Consider the following 12,855-nt stretch of genomic DNA (forward strand, 5'->3'; position numbering starts at 1 on the left):
TCATTCATGCAGAAGCAGGAAGCATTAAAACACCCTGAAACAGATCTGCAAAATGTAAGACAGTGCTCAGACTTAAATAAAAATCTATTTTCTTGGCTGATGGCCATGTCACATTTCCTTGTTTCTGTTTTCTGTTGAGATCAGTGAGAACGAAGCTCTTGAAGTCCTCATTGTGTTACAAATATGGCTTTACTGCACACCTCCTAATGCCTTAGTAGTCATGTTCTGGTTTTGGCTACTGCCAGAAAGTTGAAATAAATCAGTAGAATCAGCTAGAGAAGGACAACGTCTGGATTTAGCTCTGGATGCTTATCAAGTTCTTTCGATTCTTTTGAATCGAAAGGCCCCTAATTTCTTTTCTATGATGCAAAGCATGTGTATGCCCTTGCTTTGACAGTGTTGGATTGGATGTTTGCTCTTGGAGATACAACATTCTTTCAGGTAATGGAGATTGAGTGTATTTGGACTAATCACATATACATGCTATAATTATTCCTCAGCTGCACTAAGAACAACAGATGTCAGCTCTATGTAAAATCCACCCAATAGACATATTGCCTCTTGAGCTAGATGTAATTTACATGAATAATGCAGAAGACATGAATGCATATAGAAGACTTCATTGTTTTAACATATATCATTATGTACATCATGCCGGTTCGTTTGCAAAAAAAAAAAAAAAAAGAAAGAGAATAATAGGCATTTCCACTAAAACTACCCACTATTTCTGCAGTCTGGTAGTAAAAACCCAGTAGCCTGTGATGTGCGTATTTTTCCCAAAGTGTCCTTTATCCTTGGGGAGCAGTGGAGCAAGAAATACTTCTTTTATCTTTCACTGGAAAGTTTTATATCAAACGTTTGCTCTATCAGCGTTCATGCCATTGGAAAGATGTGCCTGAGAAATGGTGTGGTCTGAAGTGGGAGCCAGGTTCTGCTCTCAGCTCTGTGGCAACTTGATGTGTGAGATTGGAGGGCAATCATCTACTGATATCTGTACCGCCACTTCCATGGCAGTGTACACTTTTCACACTTTGAAAATTGCTTTCCGTCTCTGTAGTGCTTTTATATAGCACTATTAACTGAATTGGCTGTCACTACTCTCCTGATCACTTGTGTAGCTGAGCACTAAACTACCTCCTATACCTAATTTTACAGCTGCCTTAGAGGTGTAATGATTCATGTTTCTACAGACAGGGGAAGAAGATGTTGAAGCACTTGTCTAAGGTCCCATGAGAAGGCTGTGGCAGGAGAGGGACTCCTGTGTACAAGTTGGTCACAAACCACTGCACCATCCTTCTAGATATTCCTGGTAGTTTTTGAGTATACTAATATATTTGATGAAGCATCTGTAATGGCTAGGACCACAGTTTTTGACTCTTCCTGGCAAGCAGGGTGCAACCTTCCATTCAGCTTGTGAATCCCATTAGAATCATCCAAGCTTTTATTAGCTCAAGATCAAACTACTGGAAAATGCTCTACATGAGGCTACTTCAAAAGCACGAAAATAATCGAAGTAAGGTATACTTGCACTTAAAGTTATTAATAGAGACTTGAAGCTGTGCAGTGGAATTCATTTAAGGTTTATTTGAGCATGACTAAATGGAAAGAAACAAAATACTTTAATTTATATGCATATATAGATCATTGCTGAAATTAACACACATCCGTCACTCTAATACCATATCATGCAACAGATGCCATAAATGCTAATTTATTTTCTCTGTTAGTTAGCCAAATGTCTGTTTTATGCCATAATCGTTCTCGGTTGTGAATTAATGGTGACTTTTTCAGAGATGAAGGTGGGAGATGGGGGAAGGGAGATTATAACACGTGTTGATTTTTCCAAATTGATGATAATCAATGAAACTGAAACTCCTTCATACTGCTGTTAACAGTCACAGTTTCATTCTGTGGATTTGCCTGTATGAAAAATTAGCTGAAGACAGTATAAACTAATTTTGATTTCTGAAAAATGTCCATACTCTAAGACTCCAATTCAGACCTGATGTCTAAGAACTCTAAAGTATGGTGTAGTAGTAAAATGAAAGAAGTGCTCAAAAAAGTTGGAAAGGATTTTTTTTCATCTTGAGTAAAGGATAGCAAGAAAGCTATTTTCAAAAGCGTAATAGTCATATTACTGTTACTGAAGAAAGTGTCTTCTGCCAGCCACACCATCAGTGGGGCTTTGTGCTAGTAAAACGTCCTTAGCTACAACACCAGGCTCCACAAGTTAGACACATCATGTTTTAGAAGACAAGAATACAATACTTGTGATATCCTCGTTCCACAGAGGAAATGGTAGCGTCTGACCTTGATGATATTTTAAACACCGGAAATGCCAGAGGTCGTGGTGAACTGTAATTCTTCTCAGAATAAGTGGTGACCCTGTGGTGTTGAATGTTCACCGAAAGGGAGAAAAAACACATACAAAACCTAAAAAACAAGTGTGATGAACAAAATAAGCCAAAAATTCTGAGAGTGTGAGATTAAAAACACCTGTGGAGAATGACTAGTGTAGCAATAAGGGGGCAGTGAACTTAGCTTGACCATTCACTGTTTATCAGGGCTGTGACGCTAACGTGACTTCTGCATGGCTGATCTGTTGTTGGTGGGACTGTTGCTTAAAGCATCTTAGTTTTACTCAGCTGAATTTAGTATTGGTCTCAACTGCAAAGATATCCTTTTTATTATCCTTTCCTAATGTCCCAAGGGAAGAATTTCCCCAGAGTTTGAATCTACGATGTTGTGAGTATGTTTGAATGATCAAAAGAGACCAAGTTGTCTCAGTTTAGAGAATTAACTCTTTCCAGAAAACCACAGTGGCTGCAAGTGTAGCTCATTTCAAATGCAGGCTTAGGTGTGTTTACATAATTCCATAATCACTTAAAATTATCTTTGTTTTCTCTGGCACAAAATGTGTTGCAATCACTGCACATTTATTTTAGATAAGGCTTATGGGACAGTAAACTATAGAAATAAAATACTCTTTTTTCTTATTGAAGATCTGAAAGTGAAACATCCCACTTTCCATGGGATGTTAAATATAAAAATTGAGACAATTTGATCAATTGTTGTGGTTATGGTTTTTAACCACTTATTTGACTTACTATTAATCCATCTTAAATTCCATAGTATAATGCCTCATTTAATCATTACTTTCTTACAGAAGTCCAATTTACAATTAAATCAAATCAAAAAAATATTGTTCCAGTCATTCAGAGCAACAAGCACCACCAAAGAAGAGAAATAGAATAGAAATTATATGGACAATAAAAAATGCCCTTCTGATAGCTAAAAATAAAGTTTTACAAAACCAAAATAATTCATCAAACTGATGCATTTGAAAACCAGACAGGCTTCAGGACAATAATATAGTCAAGTCCTACTGAAGTGTGGCTTGACTTAAATTTAGATATTTACAGACTGTTTCATCAGTTTTCCAGTTGTTTTTGGGAACTGTCCTCAGTTGAATGACTGCAAAGTAAAGAACAAACTCAAACTAAGCTTTCTTTGAGGAAAGCGTTTGTTAAAAATTGCTAAAATAAACAGGAAACATCAGAAGGTTTGAAAGCAGAGGAGTGACACAGACAACACCAGCATGCTGGAGGGAATTTTTGCTGAACTTTCCATATCAAAGAAACGAATGCAATTAACACATAGTTTTGAACGTTTTCAATGTGGTATTGAATTCCTACTTAAACTTAAGGATCAACTTAAAGATCTCAAAATCCCCCATTCAGGTGCATGCACTTGGGAAGGATGGCCTGTGGGAACAAGATTTAAGTTGACGTAAGTCTGTGTGGAAGGTGGTTTTGCTAAACTCAACATGACCATCAGGAATTACAAGACAGTGCCCCACTGGTAAAATCTGTGGGCAGAGACCCCCAGCTGCAGGTCATTGATGGACAATCTTGATTCTCAAACATCTGGGTAACTCTAACTCTTGTGATTCAGCACAAAATTAGTTTTCCAATTTCCAGGCAGCTTATAAAAGCTTTGCAGGGTTCTGCATTTTCATTTTAGTATCCGAATCCTAAGACTGCTATATTCAGAAGTACCATCTTTGTTTGCTAAAGGCTCGAGTCTGCTGCTTTCAGCTCTGGATTTGATTTGGTCTCCAGCAATTACCAGGAAGGTGGTTGCTATAGCTGAGCTAATGAAAGGAGCCAACCATGTTTCCTTGAAGACAATGTAAGCAAGCATAAATAAAAAAATGCTTAAATATATTGTAAGTGGCATTAATAGTGTAAATGATATATTACTGGAAGAGGGAAAATAAAGCCTTTTCAGTGGCTTGATATATATCAAACTTGCAACTCCCTACTCAGTGCTTAGCTTGAGCTGATACAACTTTGTTGACAAGTATTTAAAGTATAGCTAGTTTTATAGGATTTTCTTCTTTATCATGATGTGAGTCACATTTTTGTTGTATTTGTTCGTTACCATATTTTTCCGGTGACAGTCCGTCTCCATAATTTTGCTCATTCCTGTTAGGCCAATAATGGGCTCGTCGATGGAGGTACGTGACCAAAGCCAGGAACATAAGAAAGTTTTAATTTAAAAAAATCCTGTTAAGTTGCACTGAACTTTGTCAACTCTGGTTCACTGCGTTTAGCTGTAAGTGTGATTCTTTTCTGACAAGTGACTGTAAAAACTTTATCACACATTGTCATGTTTGTGTTTTGGTGGCTCCGTATCAATTCTGTCCAGGATGTTGTTGGATTTTTTTTAAACCACCAGACCTACCAATGAACCAGAGATTTGAAGGTCATGCTGTGTTCAGTCTCATGCAACACCAACAACAATGACATTTCTGAGAAATGAAATCTCTCACTCACCTTCACAGCAAACCACTTCAGTGTCTAGGGCAGACTGTGCTGTCAGATTTTCATGGAGCGGGAGTAAAACCATTCTACTGCCAAGCTAAAATGAAATCTCCCAAAACAAACTTGTGCTACATCTATGAAATCGTCCTGCAATATTTGCATTATGTATTGTATTAAGGTGGCAAAGTCTGGAGGAGCTGATCCTGCCAGTGTTACATCACTGTAACAAAATATGGGAATTATCCTGCAGAGTGATTACTGTAACAATACTATCTTTTATTACTACATAGCTGTAAGCAGACGGTATTACTTACCTGAATTATTCAGTACCCTTTTAATAGATCTTAATCTTTCTGGAAAACGCTGAGCAGTTTTTGCTCATGGCTGCATAATGCTAACTTACTGCCTCGTTACTTGGTTAGGATGGAGGTCTCTTTCTTTTTGGAGATACTGCGGGCTGGAGGCATTGGGCCAAGATGACTCGATGAATAAAATTAACGGAACATATTTTAAAGCAAACCTCCTCTTTGCTAGATATTGGATATGTTTGGTGTTTTAAGATAAGTAAATACCACATGGTGAAATGACATTAGTTGGAAACACTGCCATTTCTTTTCTTATCTCATTTCTGATTCTGACTTAGCACTCTACAAACTATTTTCCGTTTCTTCTCTCCTTTATTTTGCAGTTAACTTTGACCACTTTCAAATATTGCGGGCTATTGGGAAAGGGAGTTTCGGAAAGGTAAGAATCAATTTATTTTTAGCAGTTAAAAATCTAATAGAGAATTCCTTTGTGTATTTCTGGTGTGACCTGATTAGGCTAGGATAAAGAAACATAGGTTTTGTAGCCTTTTGCTTCTTAAAGACATCTGATCATCAGTATGAACTGGCTCTGACTATTAATTAAATTATTTCTGTTACAATATATTCACTAAAATTAATTGAGTAAAAATGATTATAATAATTAAGGCTCCTCAATGGGGATTAGCAGAATTTAGAAATCAGTCCCCAAAACAAAAACAAACAAAAGCGTAGGAGCAGACTACTTTTTTAAGCACTCCATTAGAGTGATCCTGTTCTTAAATCTCTGTACTATATTTGTGTCTTTAAAATAATTGCAGTATTTTAAAGGCACTTTACATAGATTCAATACACTTGGGACTGTATAAACTGATACACACTGTAATTATGATCATTGAGTAAATGTTTGTTCAATTCAACAGGCTTTTGCTGAAACAGAGAAGATTAATGGTTTGTTTACACATGAGTAGATGACCTTTCTTGCCTATAATAAAGACTATAACAAGGTTTTAAATTTTAATATGGGTAAATACAAGGCCATGCAGTCAGAGAAAATCATATTATGAAAATATTAGAAACCGTTACTCGCAGGAACACATTTGAAGGTGAAATATAACTTCAGTAACTGATCAAGCAATAGCTATCTAGATCTTGATTTAAATGATTCTTGAGTATATGCCAGCTGAGAGCCGGTGAGCTACTTCTGTAGTTATGCATTAAGCCCACACACGGGATTTTGCTGGCTCTTGGTCTTCCATGCAGAAAAATGACTTTCATTTTACAGAAGCCTGAAATACTTCTCGCAGAACAGCACGGTCCTTCACGGCATGGTCCTTATTTCCTTCAGTAGTTTCCAAGAGAAACCCTCTTTGAGATCTATAGGAGAATATGCTGCTAGTGCAAAATGGTATTCAAGAATCCCTTAAAAATCAGGGCAGCTGGCAATCTACGGTTGTTTATTACCACAGTACACTGATGGAATGTCAAGTCAAACTAAATAGAGGTTCAGGCGTGCAAGTTGGGTACAGGATAAGCAGTTAAAGATATATCTGAATCATGCTGGCCATCACAAAGGTCACTTGTACAACTCTTTCTTCAACACTTCTCCATTCACTCGGTCTCTGCCCTTTCAAAGGGGCCCTCACCCTTCCACATCACGCAGGAAAATAAAACAAGCCTATGTGCTTTTTGAAGGCTTTTTGTTGACACACTCTTCTCCATGGCATTCTGGAAACTGGTGAATATTTTTATATTTCGAGAAACATCCGATTTTCTTACAGGTTCAGATGGCTGCAGTATTCTTGTGAACCTGCTTTGGGGATATGTATGGCTGAGAATAGACTTTCAGAGCCCTGAGAGAACACATTTTATGCAAGAAAGGACTCATGCATAAGTCCCCTCTAAACTTAAATCCTTATTTTGTAGCTGTCAAATGCAACAGAAGAGTCCTTGGTGTAACAGGCTTGTTTTTCCCACTGAATGCAAGCTTTTGACCAATCATCTTGTTTTTCCTTCCACAGAGAAGGAAAGAAAGAAACCCATTTTAAAATGACCTATTATACCATAGCCAAAAGCGCAACATGGTAAATCAGTCACCGCTTCAAGTGTCTTTCTCTGTGAGTCAGCCTTGCCTTTATTGTTCATTTAGAAGCCTCATTGCTGGCAACTTTTCCTATTACTGTCCTTCTGGAAGTACCTGGCAGCAGAAAACGTCAACAAATGATGCAAGACCTCTAATCTCTATTGACTTGCTGTTTACTGTTTGGGGTCTATTGTGCTCTAGCATCCTGCACCATGTAACGCCGTGTTCAGTATCACGCCTTCCTTAAACTGCCTTCTTCCTTTATGGCTGCTCTGTGGCCTTTTTTGTTTTCTGAGAGCTGTAGGATGTTTTAAGACATGCTCTACTTTTTTTTATTTTATTGCTGTTGGTACAATCGCGCGCTCTCTCTCTCTCTCAATATTTCTTAAATTACTGTGGTTGCTACAGCAACCTTAGGCCTCTGCAGGATATTGCTGCAGGAGGTATCTGATATGGCAGAGGCTCCACGCAGATCAGCTCTCTCTTGTGCATCGAGCTCAAGGTGATCCTCAGCACCTTACCTCTTCTGTCGGGGCCAACTGCTTCAGCAGCAATGTTCTGTCCCTCCCAGCTGGCTTCAGAGAGCAGCTCCCTCCCTTTTCATCTGGCACTTTTGATTCACAGCAGCAACATTTGCTGTTACAGGAATTCCTAGGCCGTTTGGTATCAAATGCTTTGTATCTCAAGAGCTTGTCTTTTCTGAGAAGTGGCCACCTGTTTTAAGCCGCTGCCTCAGTACAGGCTGTTTCTTAGGGACACGTTAAGAGCAGGTGCAGCCTTGTGTGCACTGTAGCATCTTCCCCAGAAAAAGTGAAGATAGATCACAGCAGTTGTGAGGAGCATAGGAAATGGGTATGGAGAGAAGAGGAATGAGGAGCACGGTCTTGTTTCCAGGAACAACCTGGCTCACTTCTGTCTGCTTGGAAAAGAGTCCTTTCAGAGCTCAGGTTGCACCCTGGTGAGGGACAGATGAAGAAGTTGAGCTCTGAGCTGGCATAGGACCATGGCAACCACAGTTGTGTAAGTCAGCGGCTCTTTTGTTCAAGCCAAGTGACATGCAAGCTATGGCAGACAGGCGTGTGACCGCTCACTGAATACTCGTCCCCCTTTCTGGGCAAGTGTATACATACCTGGTGTATGTATCTGTATCCATCCGTACCTACAGACACTGGTACAGACCTGTGAGCTGCTGCAAGGCTGACAGTGGTACCCAAGGGAGGTATGTGACACTCCTCTAAAAGTAGCCTTGCCGGCTTCAGTGACCCTGCTTTGCTAGGTAGATGAAGCTTATGCTTTGGTGCCCTCGTATATGACAGGAAACATTTAATTTTTTCTTTTTCCAGAAGACCTTTAGACTAGTTATGCTTGGCATGTTCCAGCTCTTAGTATTTCCAAATACATTTGAAGTGGAGCAGGTCAGAAATTTTGTCCAAACAGGTTTTATTCATATAGTAGAGATTTGTCTTCTAAGTCAATTCAGAAGTAGACAATTTAAAATACTCAAACTAAAAATGCTGAACACTGGTCTAAGTAGCTATTTCTTTATGCCATGTGATACCTTAAAAGTGCTCTCTCATGTTTAATCTGGATAATTTTTTCCATTTTGTTATACATAGAGCCATCATTCTTATCAAGCAAAGGATTGCAAAAAAATAAATGTATTTGAATATCACCCTGTAAGTACAAAAATGACTAGGAGTGAAATACATGAATTGTCATTGTTCTTTACTGCAACAGTAGCCACATAATTGCAGGCTTACTGCCGCAAAATAATTTGTATTCAGGTGCAGCAACTAGTTTTCAGGGATATTATAGTACCAATTTTCTTCAAGTTCGCTGTTCATGGGACCAGGTACATCGAACAATCTGACCTCCTGAAATTAAATTCAAATTATGATTTCAATGTACAAACTCTTTCTCCTATTTGTCTAAGATGCTGAAACACAGGACTTAATTTTAATTAATTTGGTTGTATAAAACAGTGACTTCCTCTGATGAAGGAATTGAAATTACACTGGTGTAAAACAGATGGGAGCCCAGAATCACGTCTGCACTGATCGAGGGTACTTTACTAAATAATATGCAAAGTATTTCAGAAAAAATATGCTGCTATCCTAAAAGCAACATAATGCACAACTGCAGAATATTAATATTGTTTGACAGTGTAAACACCTATTTTTTTAGCTTGAGTTAATATGAAAGGAGATGGAGCAGATGCTTGGTCGCTGCTCCAGCTGTCGTGGTTTGCTCAGGGGAATCTAGGAATGAATCCCCCTATTTCAAGGAAATTCCCTGGCAGTGTAAAGTCAAACTTATGACATCCATTCTCCAGCCTCTTTGTGTAAATCTTTCCAACTCTGCTTGTAGGCTAAGGCTATGAGCATTTATTTTTCAGACTGTGTGTAAGAACAGACAAGGTAGCAGTATTTCAGGCACACTTTTCATAGCAGATTTGTCAGTTCCCACGCTGACTGTGAAACAGGTAGCTGATTTCTGTCTTGTAGTCCCCCTATGCCTTGGTGAGTGTCTTCTGCCCATGCAGTGCCACAGACCATTTCCTGGGCTGTGGTTACTCATGGCAGCTGTAGGTGCCCCATCTGATCTACTGACCTGACGTACGTGATGCATAAGATTATGATACAGGAGCACGGCTGAGGTGTGCACTCCAGCTGCCAGATCTCCACTATCAGGGACCTTGCACAGAGGAGCTTTCTCTGGCTGCAGTTTTGCATCTCTGCTTTTTTAACGACCTGTCATGAAACCATATCCTGCGGTAGTTTGAGAAGTGTAAGTACTTATGTACCAAACTCAGACCAAAATGGCTTTACTGAGACAAAGTGCTCCCGCCCCCTGCTGTTCTCTCTGGACTGAGCACATGTCAGCCAGAAAGTCTTTTGAAGCTAGTGGAGACAGGAGAAATCTGTGTTTTGCAGCAAGTCAGACTTTTCAGCCATCCCTATCTTTTGCTCTGGGAAGAGCTTCTCTGAAGCTACCTATGGCTTCTCAGCCTACACAGCATTACACAGCTTTCTGCAGCAAACCATTAGCAAATTCTGACCCTGTTTTACTCAGCATAACCTTCTCACTTCACTTACCTAGGTCTGCAATAGCCCATGGGGCACTTTGTCACCCATAGCAGTCTTAGTGGCTGTATGACCTATTAATCTGCAGATCAAACTCAATCTGTAGTTGCTTTTTTCTTTGCATGTGAACCAGAGGAAATCCAAGAATGTAGCTTAGAAGTGGACCGGAATTTTAGCCCTGCAGTCATAATCTATTGGTTTTTCTATTGGTTTTCCACTGGTTCTGAGGGAAAGTGGCTCCAAGTCACACTTCGGTAGAATTTTTTCTAACGTGATAGTTTTGAAGGTAATTCATTGTTACCTTCTCCCAGGTATAAAAAAGATACAACCCTGTGATAACAGGTAAGACATGTAGAAAAACCCTCTTTAGAAAGGAATATTTTCACAAGAGGCTTTTAAAAATAAGGACCGTATAACTCCAAAGAAAATCAGTGGGGATTCATATTGCCTACCTTTAAACATGTACAACACAGATGCCTACATTCAAGCTAATCATCTATGGTCTCTTTAGAGGGATGTTAGAAGAGAAACCGCTCCTGTTGAGATGGTTCCCTGGACCTATTTAGACCCATGCCTTAGGTGGAGATGGATGTGTCTGTCCCTATCTGCTGACTATGAAGCTAGGTAGCTGTTGAGTTTGTGACACATTTGGTTTGAAGCATCACCTATAGAGACTGCTGAAGCAGTGATATCAATTTGAGCATGGCACTGTCTGGGCTTTGGTAAATGATATTCACAGAAAAATTGAAAGAGGATGTTTTAGTAATGTGAGCGTGACAGGCTTCCATACTGATATGTGTAAATAAGGCAATTCTGCACAGACTTCCACAATAATGAGTCATCACAGAATTTGTTTGTTGAGGTGCCAGAGCACCTGTTTGTCCCTATTTTAAAATTTAAACCATAAACAGAAAAACCCAATTTAAACATTTCCCATTAAGACTGCACATGTGAGGAGAACTGGAGGGCTTTTCCTTTCTTTCCTGCAGTAGTGGAAAAGTTTCAGCCCGTTGACGTCCCACTCCAAAGAGCTGGCAGCCAGCAGGTAGTAACATCAGGGAGGATCTCCACTACAATTCAGCACTGTTATGGCAATGTCAGTTTTTTGACAATAACATCAATATAGATGCAGCTTGTGTTTCCTGATTTTTAGCTACTTTAGGAAGTAGCTTTAGTATATTCATTAAAATCGCATTGATTTTGAAACCATGTTAAAAGTTGTGCATAGACACACATTACTAGAAAACGTTTACTATCATTCCATTTTAAAGCTGGTATGCTAGGCAAGCTTCTACTAACGACAGAAGGTCTGTTTCAACTGTGTTGAATACCCTTGTCTTTACTGGCAGGTAAGAGAACCGAGTACCTTCTGGAGTCACAGCAGTGTTTCAAAACATGTTTGCATTACATATTTAGGTGCTCTACATGATCCTAGTTTGCTGCATTGGTCGAACGTGTAACTCTCAGCCGAGTAAAAACCCCATTCTCTCAGCAGCCTCACTAGTCAACAGTTCATCAGGGAGGCTTTTATGTAGTGGAATAGGAGACTTCTGCAAACACCTCAGTCTTGGCCAAGTTTCACTTGAAAATCATGCTGCAAATTCATGCAAGTGAATGAACTTCTGGACTTAGGTTCTGAGCCAAAATCCATAAACGTTGTATTTTACAATGTGATTCACTAAATTGGATTGTCCACATAATCTCAAACAGGAAGTTAAGAATTGCCCCTCCAAATTCTGCTTATACTTTTGAAGAGCCTGTGGAATCTTGAACAATTCATTTCCACCTCTCCATTCCAGTTCAGTCCCACCTGCTACCTCTTCTTCCCTCAAAAGGCCAACTCCAGTTCCCCATTGTTCCACAGCCTGGGTTCTTTCCATATAAGTGTGAACCTTTAGCTATCTTACGGACATCACCAACATTCAGACTTTCCATAGCAGCCCGAGAAAGGAAATGAAACAAAACTTTGGTACTCACCATCGTGCAACATTGATGGGCTCAAGACAAAGCATTACCATCCGTGTTTTACTTAATTAGCAGAACATCTCCTGATATTAGGAAAGGTAATTAGAAACTCTGCTTAATCACACCTTAGCATTATAGGTTAAAGGTACCCTATTAACTCCTCTCTGGTGTAGATTTCAGCTTAAGGACACAATTCATGGAAATAAGGTTACAGAGAAATAAATGTGATGACACCTTGTTAAAGTCAGAGGTTTCAGCTGTGGGAAGTTGCCTTAGTTTCTTCAGACCATTTCTGAATTTCGAGCATGCAAGTTCCTTAAAATTTTTGGTTGGCACCATGTTGTAATCTGATTTCTGAGCACTACTTTTATGGGTGTATGCTCTGTGTATATACCATAATTTTATGTGTGTATAATACAGGAGAGTGTATATGTGCGTGTGTGCATGTACATAAACATACATACAAATTAATGGTACCCACACCAAGTGAATCTGGAATATCCTTGAATACAGACACTACAGAGTTGTGATACCTAAACCAGCCGCTTCCACTACATAGTCTGTATATGTCCTGACAATGAAAAATTCTGATTGGA

At 39.2% G+C, this 12,855-nt stretch overlaps 1 protein-coding gene across 1 annotated transcript in view; it reads left to right on the forward strand.

The window, feature by feature from the left end:
* The window catches only part of STK32B (serine/threonine kinase 32B), a 171,638-nt gene that overhangs the window by 22,880 nt on the left and 135,903 nt on the right, over positions 1-12,855 (forward strand). The window contains exon 2 of the mRNA XM_054203020.1: positions 5,515-5,570. The gene's annotated coding sequence lies outside the window, so the exon portion shown is untranslated. The remainder of the gene's footprint in view (positions 1-5,514; positions 5,571-12,855) is intronic.

This window comes from Rissa tridactyla, chromosome 5 (genome assembly GCF_028500815.1).
Source record: "Rissa tridactyla isolate bRisTri1 chromosome 5, bRisTri1.patW.cur.20221130, whole genome shotgun sequence".
Lineage (NCBI taxonomy): Eukaryota > Metazoa > Chordata > Aves > Charadriiformes > Laridae > Rissa > Rissa tridactyla.